Source organism: Python bivittatus, unplaced genomic scaffold, assembly GCF_059951505.1.
Source record: "Python bivittatus isolate LINGU-HERP-01145 unplaced genomic scaffold, Pbiv_v1 ctg000610_np1212, whole genome shotgun sequence".
NCBI classification, from domain to species: domain Eukaryota; kingdom Metazoa; phylum Chordata; class Lepidosauria; order Squamata; family Pythonidae; genus Python; species Python bivittatus.
In genome coordinates this window covers 6,930,672-6,952,386 of record NW_028277088.1, presented here as the reverse complement: position 1 = coordinate 6,952,386, position 21,715 = coordinate 6,930,672, and positions in this window count along the sequence as shown.

Here is a 21,715-nt window from a genome sequence, read left to right as displayed (position 1 = left end):
AATACAATTAAAAGCCATCTGTGATAAACTACGTATGATGTATACCCAGACATAAGTAAGGACTGAAAGCATGTTGAAATATAGGTAGTCCTCACTTAATGACCATTCATTTAGCGACTGTTCAAAGTTACAAAGGCACTGAAAAAAGCTACTTATGACCGGTTCTTGCAGTTATGACTGTTGCAGTACCCCCGTGGTCACATGATCACAATCTGGGTGCTTGGCAACCAATTCACCCTTATGATGGTTGCAATGTCCCCGGGTCACGTGATCGCCATTTGCTATCTTCCCAGCCGGCTTCCGGCAAGCAAAATCAACAGGGAACCATGTGATTTGCTTAATGACCACTGCAAAAATGTAAAATCGGGTGTGGTCACGTGATGCTTTGCTTAACAACTGCCCAGCTTAATGATGAATTTTCCAGTCTTTATTGTGGTTGTTAAGTGAGGACTACCTGCAGTACTACTTTAGCATACTTATGAAATGCCAAGAGGATTGAGGCAGCCTGGACTCCCAGGGATGGCTGTTGCATAGTGTGAGGAAGGTCTGTCATGGCTCTATACTCTAGGTACCTGTGATGGAGTGGAATTATGAAGGCCAGGCTCAGGGAGAAAAACATTTTTTTACATCTCCTGAGGAGCGTGGAAGATACAAGAGGATGAGACTGGCACCTCCCTGAGGAATTCACAGTGTTGTGGCTGGCATTACTTGGGAGCTGGGGTTTCGATCTGGGAAGATTCTTGCTAGAGGTTGTAGCTAATAAACATAGCTGGACTGAATTTACATGGTCTCTTGGAGTTCCTTGGGCTAGGCCTGACATCAGTCTTCCCAGACTCAAACCCCAGCTCCCAAGTAATGCCAGCCACAACATTGTGAATTCCTCAGGGAGGTACCAGTCTCATCCTCTTGTATCTCCCACGCTCCTCAGGAGATGTAAGAAAATGTTTTTCTCCCTGAGCCTGGCCTTCATAATTCCACTCCATCACAGTACCTCACAAGGAAGAGGAACCCTCAACAGGCCCTGTCTAGATGTCCACAGTGGACAGGCAGATTCTATTTGGACAACATATCCCATAAATACCTCCTGTTAAAATTTCAGTAGTTAGCAGTCGCTTTCAGAAATGTCCACTACTTTGGCTACCCTTAGTTCCTTAATGTTGATGAAACCATTTTGCAAAAGTAACATGAGGGATGGGGGATCAAGTGAGCAACATTGGTCACTCGCTAGCCTAGAGACCTCACTCTTCTTTGTACACAAGGCTTGAAGTGAACGGTTTTAAGTATTTATCATGACCACAGCAGACATTTCTGTGGCAGTCATAAAATCAGAACTAGCTACCTTTTGGGGAGAGGGCCTGTTCTTTGCATAAGAGGAAAATGATCAGGTGAAAATCCATAGCAATTTTTTTCCTAAATGGCCTATTACATCAAAACAACAGCTCCATATCATATTAGCATTGCATTAGGAGAGAGATTGACTGGCATCACTTATAGTGCAGCCTGCAGTGATGGGAAGAAAGGGGTCTGAGGATTTTTGACCCACTACTCAGAGCTCTTAAAGGAAACGACGTTTTCTTTTTGAAAGCTTCTCATGCTGCATCTAGGGTTCTTGTGGCTGAGCTTACATACGTATGATCCAGTTCGGGACTAGGAGAAGAGAACAGAGGCATTAGAGAGAATTTAGCAGAATTTCATATGGTTTGATCCAAGCTCTCAAGCAGCCATTGCTATGGGTCAGTCAAGGAGGTTGCTGTCCTGTAAGGTTCAACAACTGTTTCAAAAATTTATCAGTTTTGGGATGAAGTGGGGATGGTATGTTTCATAAAACTAAAGATAGTATGAAAAAAGTATCCTTTCTCATTGTACCATGACTGGAGTCATCCAATGAAACAGACTGCAAGAGATTCAGGAGACAACATTTTGAGTTGTGTTACATTTGTATTGGATTATGCTTGACCTTTTACAAACCCAGCCTGTGGCAGGACCAGGCAGATCTTCATCAAAAACTCAGCAGGATTGGATCTGGTTTGTACATGGATGTCAGGACTCAGATTCTGAATCTGACCCTGAAGAAGCTGCTCCAGCTGAGCCTGTGGAATGTCAGCCTCAGGAGAGACCAAGCCAGGAATCACCTGAGGTTGATCAAACACAGGCACCGCGCCCCCAGCAGCTGGAGAGGTCAGGTGAGGATGACGTAAGGCCTCCCAGCCCCCCTCCCCCACACCCAACAAGTAGAGAAGAGAGCAGAGCAAAGACTGTCTATGAGGCTCCTTGCCAAACAAGGAAGCAAATCTCCTGATTAGTGACAGCTGGCTACAGCCTGATTTAAGAGGCAGTCCTGACGTATGTTCCCTTTACTAGAAACAACTGTCTGATCTGCAATTCTTGTGTGATGCTCATGTGCAGATTCTGCCCATGAAATTCTGAACTTTGGACTGGCTGACAATCCTGACTTGGCTCTCTGAACCTTGGACTGATTTTAGACTATTCTTCTGTGTGTTCCTATTAAAAACCAAATCATTCAGGCGAGAGTCTGAGACTCTGTTTTGGCTTGCATGCTTTGACTGTTATCTCTTGACCTTGAGTAAACTCTGAGCTACCATAGCAACTCTGCGTGAGTCAGTATTTGAAACCTGAAGCAGGACAATGGATGGGAATCCACCAGGAGATCTCAAAACTGTGGGCTAAACTGAGAAGTTGAAACATATCCCAGAAGAAGAGAAAACAAACTACTTCCATATTGCTACCATTAAAAAGTACAGGGACATGTCTATGTAATCAGCAAGAGTTGACCTCAGTTCAAGGAAAACTTGACCTTTGTAACTCCAGTTAAATAAAATAAACATCATTAGCTTTTCCAACCCTTGTCTACAATAAGCATCATCGTTTTTGAATGATGGCTGGCTGGGGAATTCTGGGAGTTGAAGTCCACTCACCTTAAAGTGGCCAAGTTTGGACAACACTGTTTTGCAGCATCAGTGTCCAGATGACTTGTGTTATGAGCTACGCAAGGCAACAGCCCAATTATCCATAATGCCACATTTATCCAAACTGCCATACCCTGTTAACTAGTCAACTGTTTCTCTACAATTCCCTATGAATACAGTTGGAACCCTTCCACTAACTGGTGAGTAACTTTTTTAAAAGGCATTTCTAAAAATGTAAGCTTTGTTCTTTGGGGGGGGGGGATTATTTGTGCAATTTATCTATTACCTTAATCCTCCCAGACTACAGACAGTTTACAGAGAAATTTTAAAAATTCAACTACAGTGGTACCTCGGGTCACAGACTTAATTTGTTCCGCGACTCTGGTCGTAACCCGAATTGGTCGCGACCCGAATCAAATTTTCCCATAAGGTTCAATGTAAATACGGTTAATCCGTTCTGACCACTACGAATTTGGTCGCCAACCAATTTTGGTCGCGACCCGAATCAAATTTTCCCATAAGGTTCAATGTAAATACGGTTAATCCGTTCTGACCACTACGAATTTGGTCGCCAACCAATTTTGGTCGCGACCCGAATCAAATTTTCCCATAAGGTTCAATGTAAATACGGTTAATCTGTTCTGAACCATTTTTTTTTTAAACCACAAAAATATGACAAAGTCCAGTACAGTACACTATGAAGAGAGAGAACGCTAACCTTGCTTGAGGCGTGGAGGACAGGAAGGCGGGTGGGGAGGCGGTTATTGTTTGGAGGGAGAGTCCCCCTCCCTACAGGAAGCCACGACCACGTATCACAGCAGGGAAAATGGCCACGGGTCATGTTCATCACCCAATGCGGAGTTCACGAACGGAAGCAAAATTTTGCGAACGGTGCTGTTCGTGACCCAAATTGGTCGTGAACAGAAGCGTTCGTGACCCGAGGTACCACTGTATATATCTATATCTGTATTGATATAGATATGCCATAGTCCAACTCTCGGTTAACTATAGAACCACCCCTTCACCATACATCCTGGATGATAGGTCCGTTTGCTGTTTTGATTTTGGTAAGGTACCTTTTTTGTAAACCAAGACAAAAGAATTCAGTGCAATTACAACAGTTAGCAAACTGTAAAAATATAGGTTTAAAAAGGTTTACGCAACATTGACTTAGAACATGTCTGCAGACTGGTTACTAAGACAGAGCAGCTCATTGACATTTCAACTTGAGTTTAGAGGTTGCATTTTCTTTTATAGCTAAGGGATTTGGTTTCCCCACCATTTCTCAAAACCACTGAGAATTATAAGGCTTCCAGATACAAGTCTGCTTCTGAATAATTATATGCTAGGATGTCTTTGTACTGAAAAATATATTTAAAATAGGAAAAAGAAAAATATGAAAGCTGTATTTCCTCACCTACAGAATTCTCATTTACAAGGTAAATGCAGTAAGATGGTAATGTTCTGTATGCATGTTATTTATATGGATTACTTTGACCTTCAGAATGAGTCTTCCCATCCTGGGAGATCACTGAAGCATTTGCTGTTTAGAGTTTCAGCCTAAAGTAAGGAGAAATTAGGGAGTTTCCAGGGTAGCTCTGATGCTTTGGGACACCTTACATTCATCACTGGTCTTCAGCAAGGTTGTCAAAACGATTTTATTTAGGTGGGAGGCTGTTTTGGGGGCATGGTTCAATTTGCTCCCCACTGTTTTGTTTCATGGTTTTATTTATTCTGTAGAGTTGTGTGATTGGAACAGCATGCAAACATGTGGGATCAAAGAATAAATACATTTATTTGGTTGCCAAGGCTGGCTGCCAAGCTGGGGGAATGGCTGCTGTTGGAAGGGGGTAGATGGGAGGGAGAAGGCATGGGGCAAATGACATTTCCTACTACCACTACTTCTTCAGATGACAGATGTTCTTCAGGAGAAGGGAACTTCAGCCTACCACATGATCTCAGGCAGGATGAGTGCTAGAAATAATCTAGCCTGGCAGACAAGTCCAGTGAGTTTCCAAAGGTGGACCATGGAAACCTGACCACAATTTAGGGATGCTCAGGGGATGCATTGCTGAGTAGAGCAGTATGTGAAAGACCAACCTTTCCTCTAAGAAATCTTCCTCCATTTTCCTCTCATTTTCAAAACTTCCAGGAAAAAAAGAGGTATTTACAGAGGTGCCACTCAAATGACAACACCGCCTTTACAGAGATGTCTTCAGGTGAAATGACCACTCTACCTTCAATCTACCTTGAAGCAGTAGATAGTCCATGCTCTTCTTTCATGGCTTCAATTATCCATCCTTGGTCTTCTAGCTTTGCCTCATTTTTACAGCTGCTTGCTGTTGCTCATATTGGATTCTTTTATTTGCTGATTTTTATTCAGCTGCTCTACTTTCATGCGTGTTAGTATGTCCTGCTGTATGTTTTATGCCTTTGAAAGGATATGGGTGTGGGGATGGTGCTGTGTAGAAATGTCATAATTTTACACCTCTCAACACACTCCCATTTCCAAGACAATGGTCCCTTATAAAGACTTCAGCAGCTAGCACGTGAGCTTTATTGATCTCAACTGTTCAAATATTTATTATATAGCAGCTTACTGAGATGCCCTGAGAATTATAATGCCTACTTTACTTACTTTCCACAGATCCCAAAACACCTTTATGTGCTGTTGGCCAGCAGAAACTTCTGGTTGTCACCAGCCATTCCAGAAAGGCAATTTCCTAGATAAATGGTTAGAATTGTACAAACAAGTGACATATGTGGAAACACAATGAATCTGCACAGTGATTTGTATTCTCATTGACTGCCTGTGACTAAACCCACATCCCAAGAGAGAATGTCTCATCTTTTGTATTTGGATCAGAGAAACAAAGGAAAAAAAAGTAAAAACACTCCAATGAGCCATTGCTGAAATGCTTAGTAAATACACCATCCATGCAATGCTTTCCTGAAATAAATCCTACTTGGTTTGCCCGCTAATGAAATATTTTCATTCCTTCTAAGGTTCCAGCTAATATCCCCAAATGATTGCTTATCAGATATAATGTCTGATCATTTGTACTCCAGAACGGATAAACTGCTGGAGTCACAAATGCAGACTCCAAAACTTTGCTCAGAAAAATATTAGATTTAATATATGGGCCCTATTTGTTATCTGCCTCCCTTTATTGCTTCATGTTGCACAGCGAGGAGCTATTCTCTCCAGCTTTGTGGACTGCATTTTAATAGTAGCGCTTGGATTGTCTGAGATAATATAGGAAGAAAGTCTTCTTTGGGGAAGCAAAAAACATGGGTGTGCAACTGGGGCCCTTTGGGCTTTGCAGGCTTCCCTAGAGCAAAGCCTGAATGCAAAACCTAGAGCCCTCCTCAAAACTGCCAACACATTTTAGTAAAATCTGAAGTCACCAGGGAAAGACGTGGTGAGAAGATACTCCCTAGCCACAGCAGAGAAAGGAGAACAGGCGGATCCTTGCCTTTCTTCCTTCCAAGTTCCAACCTCACCCACCTGGCTTCTATCATGCAGGCTTTAGAACAGCACTAACCTGTTTTAAATGTGTCCAGCTGTAAAGCAATGCTGGAGAGGCTCTTTAGGAAACACCTCTGCAGTGCTGTCAAAAGTCCATCTTTCAGTCCTTTTTGGGTACTTTTCGTAGGCTGTGGGATGCACTCCCCCAGGAGCTGCACCGAGCCCCCTTCTTCCGACTTTTGGAAAAGCCGTGCCTCCTGGCTGCTATAAGAGTCTCCCTGCTGCCAAATAAAGCCGAAAATAAATATGCACTAATTATTTTTTTATATATTTAATCTTTATTAAAGAACTGTTTAGAAGAGTAAAAGCAATACAAATTTTGAAAAAGTAAGGAAAGTAAAGAAAAGTAATAAGGAAGTGAAGAAAAAAGTGCAAAGAAAGAAAAAGAGGGGAAAAAATATAAAGAAGCATCTTCCAGTCTTCTTAACAGCAGTTACATATTTTACGCTCTCTCTTTAAGATTTTACGTTTAAGTTTTAAGTTTATATTTTACGCTCTCTCTTTAAGATTATGTCATAATTCCCTTCTTTCCATATTTTTCCCTTTCTAATCATCAAATCCATAAATCACAAGTTCATTTTTTTTCTTGTTTTGGCAAAAAGTCCATAAAGGGTTTCCAGTCATTAATAAATGCAGTTATGGTCCTTTCTCTAATCAGACAAGTCAATTTTGCCAACTCTGCTAATTCTGTCACCTTCACCAGCCATTCCTCCATTGTGGGTAGATAGACACTAATCATAAGAATGGAGCAAATATGCTGGATTGTTAAAAACAGAAAGAGCGGTATCGGGAGCTTCTAATCAGACAGTCACTTCGATCTTCCCCTCTCTTCTCTCATGATCTAGATAGGAATGGCCTCGCCAACACCCTCCATTCTCTGGGAAAGAGGCAACAAACAGTCTTGCTAAGTGATTTGCTACACTCTGCACATTGTCTTAGTATTTCTGAGCATAGATTGACCCACATGTACAAACATCTCTCTGCCTACTAAGAGATCCAATTCAGCAGAAATGAGTTATAGCCTGAGAGATGGCAATTCAAATAATTCATATTACTGTGTGTGTGTGAGTGTGAAGGTATCAGCAAAGACAAAGGTTTTAGTAGAGATGCTGGATCTGGACTGCCAAACTCTCTCCAGAGAAAGGAGAGATCTTGAGATCACCCATATGTATTCTGGACAGCTGTTTTTGTGAGTAGATGGCAGAAACTGACTTTTTTGGGTCAGCTTGCAAACAGCTAGGGATTCCACCAAGCTCATAGCTATCAATGTAGCCTTTACAGACTCAAGGTTCAACCAAATCTCACTTCTTAATCACTTTGGATTTTGCTTTTTTTTTTTCCCCTACTGCTTTTTAAAGATTGAGAACCTTCAGAACAGCAAATTGGGTTGTATTCACTGGGTGAGCTTTTCTTCAATCCTTTAAGAAAGAAGTTTTAATTACGAGTTTAAAGTTTTGCAAAAAAAAACAACAACGGGGGAATATACAACAAAAGGGTGATTACAGTGCTGATTTTAGAAAGTTTTAAATGGATTAAGGATCCAGATGGGCTTGAATTAGAACTTTGAAATTAACTATAAGAATCCTTCCTGTGGGAAACTTTCTATGTTTACATCTGGAACTGATAAGATGATTTTGAAGGTTGGTCACTAGAGGGCACCAGAAGGAAATAAATACATCAGTGGATCTGTTAAGAGAGATCTATGACTATTGGGCTCAGAAAATAATGTTAAAGTTATTTGTTACTATAGAAAAACTAGATGGTGTCATTGAAGAGGAACAAGTTCCATTGATTAAACCGAAATAGACATGAATGTGGATTTAAAAATGACAGCCTATAAGAAAAAGATGGAAAAAGATGAAATAGTGGATATACAAAAAAATGAAATATTGGATTTACAAATGAAACCAGTTGATGATTTAAACAATTTAAAAAGACACACAAACACTAAACCAGAAGAGTGATGTGGATAACTTCTTTACACTGGATTTACAAAAGGGATGTGCTGAAGTTGTCAACAATTTCATGAGAAGAGACAGTGAGAATATGAACAGTGACATAGATAACCTTTTTATACTGGAATCACAAAAGGGGGTTGTTAAAGATGCCAATGTTTCTGGGAGAAGAGAAAAGACAGCATGAAAAGAAAGCAGATATTAGGACTTTGTTTGAGGGGACTAAAGATTGTTGGGAGAAAGAGGAAAGAATATAACATTGGTTTATTTGATCAAGGCTAAAATAAATGGGTTGCTATCTACGGTAATGTTTAATGGAACTTTGTTGATTAGGACCAGATGACAACATTTTAAATATTTTGTTTATTTGAAGAAAGAAGATGGGGGGATTTGTTTAAATAGAAAAGGAGTTATAAATGTAAAAGGAAGGATCCAAACTGGGTTTCTTAGATAGTTTGTAATAGTTATGTTGTTATTTCTGATAGCCCTTAATGGACTTTTGCTGATTAAGATGGAGTGATGAGGCTTTAAAGATTGGTTTATAGAAAATGGGGTGAGATATGGGATGAACAGATGGTTGGTTTTATTTTAAGAGAAGGTGAGAAGCTGTTAATGTTGATTATACTTCCTGGGGATGTAGGGGAGGTTTCTTCTTTTTTTTCTTCTTTTCTTTTCTTTTTTCTTTCTCTACAATTTTTTATTTAAAGTTTTTTTTCTTTTTATATATTTTTATACTATGTAGATTGTATTAGTTTTATCTGTATAGCATCATCTTTAATAAAAATTATATGTATAAAAAAGGATGGGCTTAAACAACACACACGTAGTTGACTAACTCATCACTCGGGAGGTTGTACAAATCCAGCCAGAATAATTAGATTGGGGTTCAGATCCAGGAGATTGAGTTAATTCTGTAAATCATGGATGGTTAACCATGGTTTAATGTGTTGTCCATGGCATACATGTCTCAGTAAGAGAATTCTTCAGGGCTGTCTGCTTTTAATTTTTTTAATTAGATGTAAGTATGGCAAGTAATTCACCCTGATGGAACTTTTCCTGGCATTTGACTTAGAAATGAGGATTAAAGTCACTCAACTGGCAAGAAAGTTGTGTTGTTGTGTGTCTCCTACTAAAAATCTTCACCTATGTTTTTCCCCATCTCAGATGTGAAAGGAAAAAAGAATATTTCATCCAAGATGGCAAAAATATTGTTTTCTTATAGTAAGCCCACCTACAGATTTTCAAGTATCTATTTATTAAATCAAGTTCTCTTGCTTTGTTGCACAACAGCATTAAGATAAACACCAATTTTACATAAATATAAAAGGAACAGGCTGATTCTAATCACACATGAATCAAATCAGTCCCAACAACTAAACAAAAATCAAAGGAGTTGCTCCAGAATACAGTATACAGGTTAGTCCCTGGGTTAAGAACTCCTGGTTTAAGGACGACCCATAGTTAAGAACAGAACCTATTGTAGCAAAATTTGAGTTAAATACACAATGATTCAAGTTAAATACACAATGGTTCAAGTTCATTACACAACACTAATTATACAGTATTTATACAATAATACTGTTCTGACTGACATAAAAATTCAACTCCTTGGGAACAAAACTCATTCTTAAACTGGGGGCCACCTGTATATACAAAACCATAAGATTCTAACTTAACTATAAGAATCTTAACTCTAAAATTCAGAGGTGTCTGCAAGGGAGATCAAGAAATTCATATGGTGGCCACAACCACACAATCAAAATCCCACTCTTTTTTTATGCATGTCACATGAGGTCTTTGTTAGGTGTCGAGTAGTCCCCTCTGACACAGAAGCTCCTTGGATGACTTTTGGCCAGTCACCCTCTCTCAGCCCAAGCACCAGCATGGTGCAGTGATGAAAATATTGGACTGGAACCTAGAATCAATCTGCTTCTTAAGTTCAGTATTACAGTGCTGGGTTTTAAATCATGGGCCAAACATGGTTATTCCTTTACCTACTGACCTTGCATGAATAGGCTTGTGATCTTTATCAACTTGACTGTATCTTCTCTTTTTCTTCTTCCCCGCCCTTTGACTTGGGCATACTCTTGGGCCAGTTGAGGTCAATTTGCAGAATAAATTAGGTCCAGAAGCCAATTTCTCCCTCTGCGTTGTAATCAGAAATAGAAATCTGCCTAAAAGGAAGCAACTCAAACTGCTGAGTCACCCCTATCCTCATGCATGCCTTTTTCCTTTGTTTGTATGTGTTTTGGGGGTCAGGGAACCTGGCAAGGATGATCTGTTAGGGAAAAAAGCACAGGAGGAATGGTTTTAAAATCCTTCAACCATTAAAGCCAGGAAGAAGAGAATACTGGAGTGAAACCCTTCTATGTCAAGTGGTTGGAAAAACAATGAAAACGTGCATTGGTTGATTTAATTAAAAAAAAAAAAAGCCCAGGGGAAAGTAGGTCATTCAGGGAAGGAAAAATAGTAATTAAAAAAAAAGTTCTGGCAGGTTTTGAATCAGGAACATTGTGTGTGTCAAGCAATCGTTATAAGTAGTGAGACCATTATAGAAGAAGAGCTGTGTTAGTATATAGTAGTCAAAAATCCAAAGGAATCCAGTAGCCCCTTTTCTGACTAGCACATTCTATTAAAAGCCATAAACTCATGAAAACCTATCCCTTTTAATAAAATGTGTTAGTCAGAAAAAGAGTTACCAGACTCTTTCTCAAGATAAGCATTGAAAACAACTAGTAACAGAGGCAGCAGACCTTCTCAAAGAACAAATGGGGAAGTGCAAGAAAGGACTATATATATTTTAAAAACGGCTGTGCCTGCACGCAGGTGTATTTGATGGTTTAACTTCAACCCTAGATTGGGATGCTACATCTTATAAACTTATATATACATTTATAAGCTGTAGCCTCCCAATCCGGACAGAATTTTCTTAAGCACCTTTAGAGTCCAGCTGACATCAACAGAGAAGAGAGACAACTATATGTACGGGGTAGATACCCTTTCAGGGTAGTAATTTGAGTCCGTTTGCCGTAATACCATTTTATGATATACATACATACAAAGCATTTTTGTGCTCCTCCAGTGTCGTTTACTTTGAATCCAGAAACTCATTAAGCATTAATAATTCTTTAACCAATTCAATTATTTACCTGAGCATGAGGATTAGACTCACCAGTGAGGAACCTCAGGATGAAAACAGAAGGCAATCAGAGCCTCCTGGTCCTAAGGATGAAATGAAATGGTTGGTGGAAAGGGGTGAAGAAAAGTCAGGAGGAAAATGCTGTCTTGCAGAGTGTAAAAAATAAAGGTCACAAAGATGGTAAAGCAACACAGTGAGTGGAATTGAAGATTCTGGCGGTCAGTCAACCATGCAACTCCTATATCTTCAAACTGTACACTATTACAGCTACAGAAGTATTACATCCCCTCACTAGGAAAGTTTTTATTACTAGTGATGGACATTGCAATGAAACTATTAGAATCTGACTCTTAGGATCAAGCTGGAAGAGGCCAGTGCTTAGAGGAAGCTTTCAGTGCTGCTAAGAAAGGCTGTATCAGCTCTTTTTGGTGCATTGTGGGTAGCAAAAACGTTCCCTGGCCAAGAGGGACATCTGCCATGTTTATTTCTTTACCATGTTTATTTATCAGCAACCAGTTTCTCCCAGAATATTTTTGACACGTTGATTCCAGGAAAGAAAAGATGGTGGATGTGAATTCAGCCATCTTGAACCCAGGTGTTTATTTTTGTTATTTATGACTCAGTCTTCTGAGCCTTCCAGTCAGAGGACTCTGTGCCTCACCTCAATATGATATTAAAGTTAAAACATACAATATAATTCAAGAATACACCACAGTGACCTGTCCCATCCCCTGTAAACATATGACACCCTTTTTGAAGGAGCAGTAATCAGCATTCCATCTCCTAAAGACCCAGATCTTCACATCCCTCCAAAATGCTAACAGGCTAGTCCTTATCTACAGGGGTGTGCTAAGTTTGCCAATGGGGTCTTTGATCTTAACACTCTCTCATAGAGGGATCTGCAGCAAGCCTGCTCTCTTGGATCTCACTGGATGGGCAGATTCCACACAGATCACGTGGCTTTGGCTACCCAGGTCCTAAGCTGTAATGAGCTTTAAAGTGATCAGCAATATCTTGAGTTGCACTTGGAAGCCAACTGATAACCAGTTCAACTCCCTCAGTAGAAGTGATGCGCCATAAATAAGAGCAGTACCGTTTGCCAACATCATCCCTGTGCCAGGATAGGGGTCACTGGTGGAGGCAGCACATTTCATGATTGGAATAGTTTATTGCTGGCTCAAGAGCTCATGGAATGGGCACCTAGCACTATGCCTGATAAAAGCAAAGGCAAAGGAAGATGAGAAAAAGTGCTAAATTAAGCTGCCGTGGGTATAAGAAGGAACTCTCATGGTGACAGCAGACAATTAACTACCTTTCAAGTGGCTTCATCCTACTATGCAAGAAAGATTCTTATCAAGCTGTGCCATGTTGAATGTCTGGGTAGCTTCTGCTGAGTTGGAACTGGGGAGCATGACAGAGGTCATCCTCCCAAACAGATTTTAACTTGAATGTGTAGTAACCTGAGCACCTATTATTCATCCGTACATTCCTGAAATTAAATTCTTAAGGACTTCTTTTAGAGCTACACAGCTTTCCTAAAATTCAGTTCAGAAAGTTTAGCTTCCTGTCCTGATATTCAGGATGACCTAAGTGATTAAATTTGATACTGTATTTCTAAAACCAGTTTGGAAATTATCTTCAGGCTTGGTTTGAATATGATTGAATAACAAAGACTTATTATTCTAAATTAAGTCTACCATGTGAAATGAAACCCTCTCCTTTTATCCTCATTTAGAAATGCTGGATGTTGCAAAAATGGGAGAAGTGGAGAGATGAGATTCATCCACATTTTCCAGAATTTAGGACTAGTGTATGAGGGGTGAATGAGAAACATTTTTCCCTTAAAGCAGATGGCAGTAAATTATGAACATAACAGTATCAGTTTTGAATTTCTTTAAACTGTTCTTCTTCTCGACGGCTTCCCCATTCTGTAGGCAAAAGACATAAAAAGACTAAAACGCAAACAAATAACATCATAAGAACCAATACTGCTGTATAAAAATAAAACTGTTCCATTTTTTTAAAAAACGTGAAACTTTAAAATATGTGAGAAAATAAAGTTTGAATTGCTAGCCCAATGAGGAATGAGCTTCTAGGCAAAGAATGTGTCCGAATAGGGACAACACTGAGCAGATGTTTTCCCTCTTCTTGTGAGACAGATTTCCCTCATTAGATCTGGAGATCTAGAGATGCTATGCCCCTGATGACCTTAAGACTTAATCAATGATTGACTGATTGATTATGTGTGCACAAGTCAGTGTGAACTCTCAGTGACCACACAGATAGACCTTCTACAGGATGATCTGTCCACAACCTGGTTCTTCAGGTCTTCCAACAATATGTAATCAAGTCCATCCACCTTGCTCTTGGTTTCTTCTCCTGTATCTCTCCAGGTCTTTGTATGATGTGTCCAAAATGTGATGATCATTTGCGCCTCGAATGAGAACTCTGGATTGATTTGTTCTAGGGTCCATTCATTTTCCATGGTATTCTCAGGAGTCTTCTCCACACCAGTATTCAAAAACATCAATGCTTTTTCTATCCTGCTTCTTCAAAATCCAACTTCTGCTTCCATAGAATATTATACAGGACAAACCTTTGCCTGCACAATTCTGGTCTCTGTAGGTATAGATACATCACAGTACCTGAATATCCTTCCCAAGGCCTTTATTATTACTCTACTAAATGCTAATCTGTGGTGTATTTTTTGACTGCTGGTTCCTTTACGGTTCCTAGCCAATCCTAGAAGGCAGAAGCTATCCACCACTTCAGTATCTTACTCGCTAGGTATTTAATAATTTCCCCTTCTATTGATTAAATTTGCAGCAACTATCCCTAGGCTTTTAGGAGGAGTTACTATCTGGGTACATCTGAAACAGAAAACACTGTCCTTTCACTGTTGAAGTCCAAAGATGTTTAAGGTTTAATGGTTAGCACTGGTACCTTCAACTGACCTCAGAACTGAATCGGCAGCCAGCACTGATCTTAATTCAGCCTCATCTGACTGTACAACACAGAATTTGGCAGCAATTCAAGCACTAACTCCGTGGGGGCAACTTCAAGACCTTGTGCTCCTTCCTTATAATGCCTTCCAGACAGGAGATGTTTTAGCTTAGACTGTCTTCTTCTGCTGAATTCCAATACAGTTTACCAATGAAATCAGGACATCTGGGATCCATCATGGATTCAGAGAGGAGAGTAAAATCTTTGTCTGAATAGAAAACCAAATTTCTGAGTGGAAAATGTGGTTATGCCCAATATTGAGCAATTAGAATGGAACTGGAACTGCCTGGTTCTGCCCATCCCTTCTATACTGCAACAGACAAAAAAAATCCTGCCTGGGGAATTCTGGGAGTTGAAGTCCACACCTTTTAAAGTTGCTGAGGTTGAGAAATACTGCCTAAGACTATAAGAACTCTGCTGCACCAGGCCAGAGATCCATCTAGTCCTGCATTTTGTGCCACACGGTGGCCAACAGGTACATTCAGAAGATTCACAAGCTTGGGGAAGACAAACCCAGGGACTGTCTCACCCCCACCATATCAACCTGTCCCATCCTGTCAGGCAGAAAGGGCATGTTATGGACCCCCTCAGCAAGAGAATGTTGCCTGGCAGGGCCCAGGAGGAGAGCCTTCTCTGCTGTTGCCCCTACCCTTTGGAATATTCTCCCCCAAAGGTGCGGCAGGCCCCTGCCCTCCTGGCTTTCCAGAAAGGACTAACAACCTGGCTCTGCCAGCTTGCGTGGGGCAACAAGAATCTTCCCAACCCTAGGGGTGGCTGGCATCCTGTTGATGCTCCCTGAGCTACTTGCCAACTAACATCTATTCTTGGATTATATTTATTTTCTATTTATTGAAGACCATTTTACACTGTATTTTCAATTGATTTTAACTTCTCTGTAAACTGCCCAGAGTTGTGTTTTAACGAGATGGTCGGTGACAAATTTGATATGTAAATAAATAAATATAAATAAACTGCTTTCTTCCATTGTTGATCTTTAGCAGCCTGTTAGGGCTGTGTGTGGCTTACCAATTCTGACGAAGAGGGGTTTCAGAGCACGTGGGAATGCAAATATTGTGGGAGGAGAGTTGTATTGGTCTAGGGTGCCAAAAAATCAGAAGGAGTCTGGTAGCACGTTCTCTATCATGGGTCACTAAAAGGCACAAGCTTTCACGGGCCACGGTTCCCAGAAAGGTACATCTGAACACTATACTTTATGTCTTTTAATAAAATTTGTTCCTTGGAAAAGGTGCTACCTGACTATGCAAAGGTGGCCCCTGACTGCCATTCCTGAAATCAAATTCCCAGGGATTGAAACCCAAGTGCTACACAAACCTTGTGGTTCTAGGGATGGGAAACAGCCATGAAAACTACCAGCTATTGGAGAGTTTGACATCTGTGAATTTGTCTACAACCTTTTAAAAACCACCTCAGTTGATGGTTACCCCAACATCTGATGGCAATGAATTAGCTCTCCATCGTGTAAAGAATTATTACTTTTTATCGGTCCTGAATCTCCACGCATTTAGTTTTAATGAATGAGCCTGAATTTTAACATTGGGAGATAATTTTAAAATGGGCTTAGCAATATCTGGGCAATAGAAGCTAAGGTTTGAAATTAGTAATTTGAGGGAAGAATATATCCCTTGGTGAATTTCTCTTAATAGAGTAAAAATGAAATCCTGTTTTGTTATGGCAACCAAAACATTATTTATCTCTTAATAGACTCCTCCTTTTACCAAATTAACCCTAATAGGGATTATTAAGAATTAGATCACTTCTAGCAGCACCGGATTCCCAAAAGGCACAATCTTTAAATTTTCTGAAATACTTAACCATAAGTATTTGTTCAAAGATTGGTTCTATGCTACTCTTGAGATCTATTACAACTTAAGTGTTGTGGGGGGGAAACCTTTCCTTTTCCTTTTCCTTTTCCTTTTTTGGCCCTTTTTTCTCCTTGAACCAGATCCTACCTTTAAAAAATGCCAAGAACTCAGCACTTCATGTTTAATATATTAATTAATCTATCTATTACCAGGGTGACAAATGTTGGGAGAGTCATTTTAGAGCTATCTGTTCAATCTGCCTTTTCTTGCCATGCCCTATGCTAGAAACTTAATTGGTTGTATCATCTAAATCCAGCATTTGTACTGCATCCTACCGATAACAGATTAATTCATAAACAAAACAATCAGAAATTGAGGATATGTTTTTTATTATCCTGAAATTCTACTAGGCATAACCGACTATAAATATGACTCTGCAAGGAAACATAAAATTCCTCTTTGAAAGAGCATTGCGAGCAGGATGAATGTAGACCATGATCAAAGTCATGTCAGTGCTAATAGGTCAGACGGGCAATTCACTGACTGGTTGCATATAAGACACTAAGTCAAAACCAAAGAAATCACATTACAGCTAAGGGTATTCTAGAAAAACGGTCAACAGCTTGGCTTTAGATATAACCTTCAGTTATATCCACAGAGTAAGCCTACAGATTAAGAAGATCTTTAATACTTTCCCGTCCTGCTAGCCTTGGATCCATACCTAGGCCAACCAGACCTGGGTTGCAAATAATTTGAATGACTACTAGATGGCATCAAGGAGTTAGAGATTTCTTTAGCTCTTTGCTGCCATCTACTGGTCATCCTGATTTCTGTAGCCCAGTTCTGGTCGCCCTACCCATGGCTTTGACCCTAATGTTGCCATAAACCCTACCGCTGCTAACACTAGTATATTTGCAGTCAATGCATACATAGAATGGAACCCAATTGGGGCAATGAGGGATAAGAAGGGAAAAGATGGGGAAGATGATATATGGTAATAGCTGGGACAGTATATAGATAATCTTGGCTCATCAGATCAGGTTCAGGAGGTTTATTTATTTATGTATTTATTTATTAAATTTATCCCTGCCCATCTCCCCCTAATGGGGGACTCTGGGCAGCTCACAACTCATTAAAACAATAAATAAATATACAATTACATAAAACCTAAAACCTGTACAAAACAATTACTAAAAAGGAAAAGTCCAGGAGGCCAATGGTTCAGAGCAGCAAACGCCAGGCCTCTAAGGGGCTAGCCATCCCCACACCTGATGTCTTCCCTCCCCACCCCAGGCCAGATGGCAGAGCCAGCTCTTCAAATCCCTCTGGAAGGCCAGGAGTGAGGGGGCCAATCTCACCACCGGGGGCAAGATATTCCAAAGGGCGAAGGCTACAGCAGAGGAGATTGAAAAGACTATATCTGGGAAACTAATAAATAACAATACATTTAATATTTAAAGCAACTATGCAGAAAGACACTGTTGTTTGCATCTCTCTGCAAATCTGATTCTGCTCACATAGGCAAGTTCAGACTTAATTTCAGTTTCCTGCCAGGTCTCACTCTGCACCAGGGAGGCCATAACTGGGGGAAAGCCCATTACAAATAGAAAACCCAGTCAAAGCCAGACTGGAGCTCAGAAAAGAAAGCACCCAGCCATTCTTCCCAGAACTTGCTCCGACAGATAAACTAGGTTGGGTTTGTGAATGTTGGAGGTATGGATCCATCGTCACTAATTCTCCAGCACTCATAACCTATTGACTGCGAGGGTGCAGGAGGGTGTAGATAGTGAGTTATGGATTGACTCAGCATCCCCTCTTTGTCTGTCATCCTGCCTCTTCTTTGATTAAGAGTTTGCTCATCTGAGGACAGTTCCTTCTGCCTTTACTAGACTCTTTGTTAGGGTATAGCTAGCTAGGCTTTGCCTATTCCTCTGCATAATGTATTTCCTCTAAATACATCTTCCTGTCATAGTCATAACCTTGCTTCACTACTCATTCATGACCAGATTCCCACTCTCAGAAATCCTCGCACACACAAACGTGCACACAAACACACAACACTTCAGTTTCCAACAGTGAACAGCATGGAGACTGGGGAATAGCTGGTTCATTTCCAGATGGAATTATGGCCCAGCTGAGCACATGTTGCCCAAGATGAAGCAGCAAATGGTGCAGCCCTCAACCCCCTCAGGGGCACAGTAGTCAAATAGCTCTGATGTATCCAAGACAGAAAATCCCACTCGTGCCTCTCTTGCAGTTAAAATAACATAAAAATAAATAATCACTGCCCTTCAGGGAAACACAGTGCCCTTGTTCCCACACTGTAATTAACTGGGTGAATAAGAGGGTTCTTGTGTAGTGAAAACACCAAATAGGGTCAACTGACTCAGCCAACGAACCCCCAAGACATTACATTAAACTGAAAACAGATGCAGCTGTGTTAAACTGATTCCACCCAACCAAGTTGTGGGAACATCTAAACCTAGTCAGCTCCTCTTTAGCAGAATCTGCTGTTTTTCCTTCTCCTTCTCCTTCTCCTTCTCCTACTCCTCCTTACAACGAAAACAAGACAGTTCCTGTTCAAGGGTAAGATTAAGTCAATACCAAAATCCCCACAAACAAAAGCAAAAGATGCTGCAGCTTTTCATCAGTGATGACACGAGGACTGATCTTCTGAGCAGCATTCTCTGGATTCCAAGGTACAAGACTTGGTGAACTCCCTCTGCCTCTCGCCTGCCTCCCCATCTCAGCAATCGCTGATCAATCAGTTGCCCTCAAGACAGCTTTTAGTCAATCAGTGAAAAGGCAACTCAGCTACTGCACGCCTGAAGCACATCAATAACTCAAGGAGCTGCTTTGGTATTTTTTTGTTTTACAGGAGACCATTGGCTGTTTATGGCTTGCCTAATGAGCAGTCAGGAAGGAGCCTAACTAAGTATCCAGAGCTAGGATGACCTACCATGAGAGGGAACTGGCAGTAATGATCATGATTAGATTTAAAAACAGAAACAAAGCAGAGATGGCTCACTCCAAGTAGGGAAAGAGGGAGGACTGTCGAATCATCAATAGACAATGCAAATCCAATAGAGAAATCTGTTCTTTGGTAATTTCTTGTCTGGCTAGACATAAAACAGCATCCCTTGGTTAAGAGTTAGGAGAATGGGGTGCCAAGTGAGCCTTTGTAAATCTATCTCAGCAGCTTGCACTAACTTTATTTGAATAAAAGGATGGGCCAGGCTCGTCTTCTTAAGACGAGGCACCCTAAACTTTGCAGGTGGAAACCTACATGGTTGCATTCTCGTGTAATGCTAAGTGCCGTGCATTTCAAGGGAAAACTGGAACAAGCCAGAGGCTCACCTGATATTCCTCCCTCTTTTTGCAAGACCTCACAGAGGCCGCTGGGTCTATAACCATGATGTCATGGATGTGATGATGTCAGAATGAGGACACATTGTGTCATCTTTTCATTGCAGTAAGGATGTAATTTAGTATGACTGGTGTGGGTCTTCCGGGCTGTGTGGCCATGGTCTTGAAGTTTTGTTTCCTAACGTTTCGCCAGCACCTGTGACTGGCATCTTCAGAGGGCAGGAGCACAGACAGGAGCAGTTCTCTCTGTGCCCAGGGTGAATAGAAGAAAAAACCCTGCCTAATCCCCAGGAAGATACACACAGATTCTGACACCAAAACAAGCAGCCACTCAGTAACTCAACCCCACCCACACACCCCCAATCTCCCCCCCTCCCTTCCCCCCCCCCCCCCCAGATCTCTATAAATACCCACAAAAGGGCCACATCACCCTGGGCACAGAGAGAACTGCTCCTGTCTGTGCTCCTGCACTCTGAAGATGCTGGTCACAGTTGCTGGCGAAACGTTAGGAAACCAAACTTCCAGAACACAGCCACACAGCCCGGAAGACCCACACCAGTCATCATATGCCGGCCGTGAAAGCCTTCAACAATACAATGTAATTTAGTACTTTGGCCACGAGATCTGACCCAAGCAGGTACATCACACTATTTGCATCATAACACATGGGTTATTGTCTCCCCACCAACACCAGTAGCGCTATCCCTGTGGACACCCTTACATGGAAGAGTCCTTTAGTGCAGATTTACTGTAAGAGTGATAGAGAACTACCCTTAATGGACCATTTGCATGGGCCACAAAGCAAATAATTCAGGAAAAAATAGGAGGTAAGCGAACAGCTGAAGCAGTAGGGAGGGAACTGTGTAGTGTGTTTAGTATTGTTACACATTTATTCAATGTTTATACTGCTGCAACCAAAAGACTCTTATAGGGCACAGCACACCAATTATGGCGTTGTCTGTGATAGAGAAGGACATCATTTGCTGCAGAATGTACTGTCTGCTGCGATCTTCATTTCATTGCAGGACAACTTCAGCACCATTCTACCCAGCCTCTGATAGTGCTACCAGATCCTGGCTGCAAAAATCCAGATGGACAATTGGGATTCTTCCCACCCTGGTCTTCTAGATTTGAGATCTGGGGAAGAGCTGCACCCGGAGAGCTGAAGGGACTGGGGAAGGAGAAAATGAGAGAAGTCTAGGGAGAAGTCCACTCATGCAATTTTAGATGTAGTCCCTTAGGAAGATCTCTGTCTGTTCAAATGTTAGCATGGGCCCTGTTGGGTACAGTTCAGCCTTCATACCAAAGAAATGAGGACAGTTATGTTTTCCTGCAAAACTCACTGCATATATTTGCAATTTCTTCTTTTAAAAATCTTTTAAAAAAAAAAATGCATGAGAGTACAAGAAGGGAGAAAGATACCCTCCATTGCCGTGGAACTATCAGAGCAAAGAGGTGTCTAACATAGATAAACCGAAAGATAATTCTCAGGAAAGCCACCCAGAAGACAAAAAGGCAAATTAATTGTGCCCCAAAGAACATCCCCATTAGAGTGAAATTTGGTTTTAATGGCCGCTACTTAAAGTCATCATAGGTTCCTAATGAATAATTTGTCCTTGCCAAAAACAGCTTATGTAACAACAGTAGCCTCCATATTTGATGTCCTTTTAATGGTCCATGAGTTTCATTTGTAATGATCCAATTAAGAGCCAGAGCTTGGTGTCTCTAATCATCAAGTCCTAATATTGTTTCTGTAGCAGCACATTATTATTTTACACTCTGTTACCTCACCTTCTGAACAATAGATTTTGTCCACCCCCCCCCCGCCAAAATCAAAAGATTTAGCAGCTCATTAAGCCTCAGTTTGGGAATGAGAAATGGCAAAAGGATGAGGAGAATATGATCTGAGACCCACACTAGAAGTGGATTGCTATTGCTCTTTCTCTCTTTTTTGAAAAGGGGCCTATGATGTC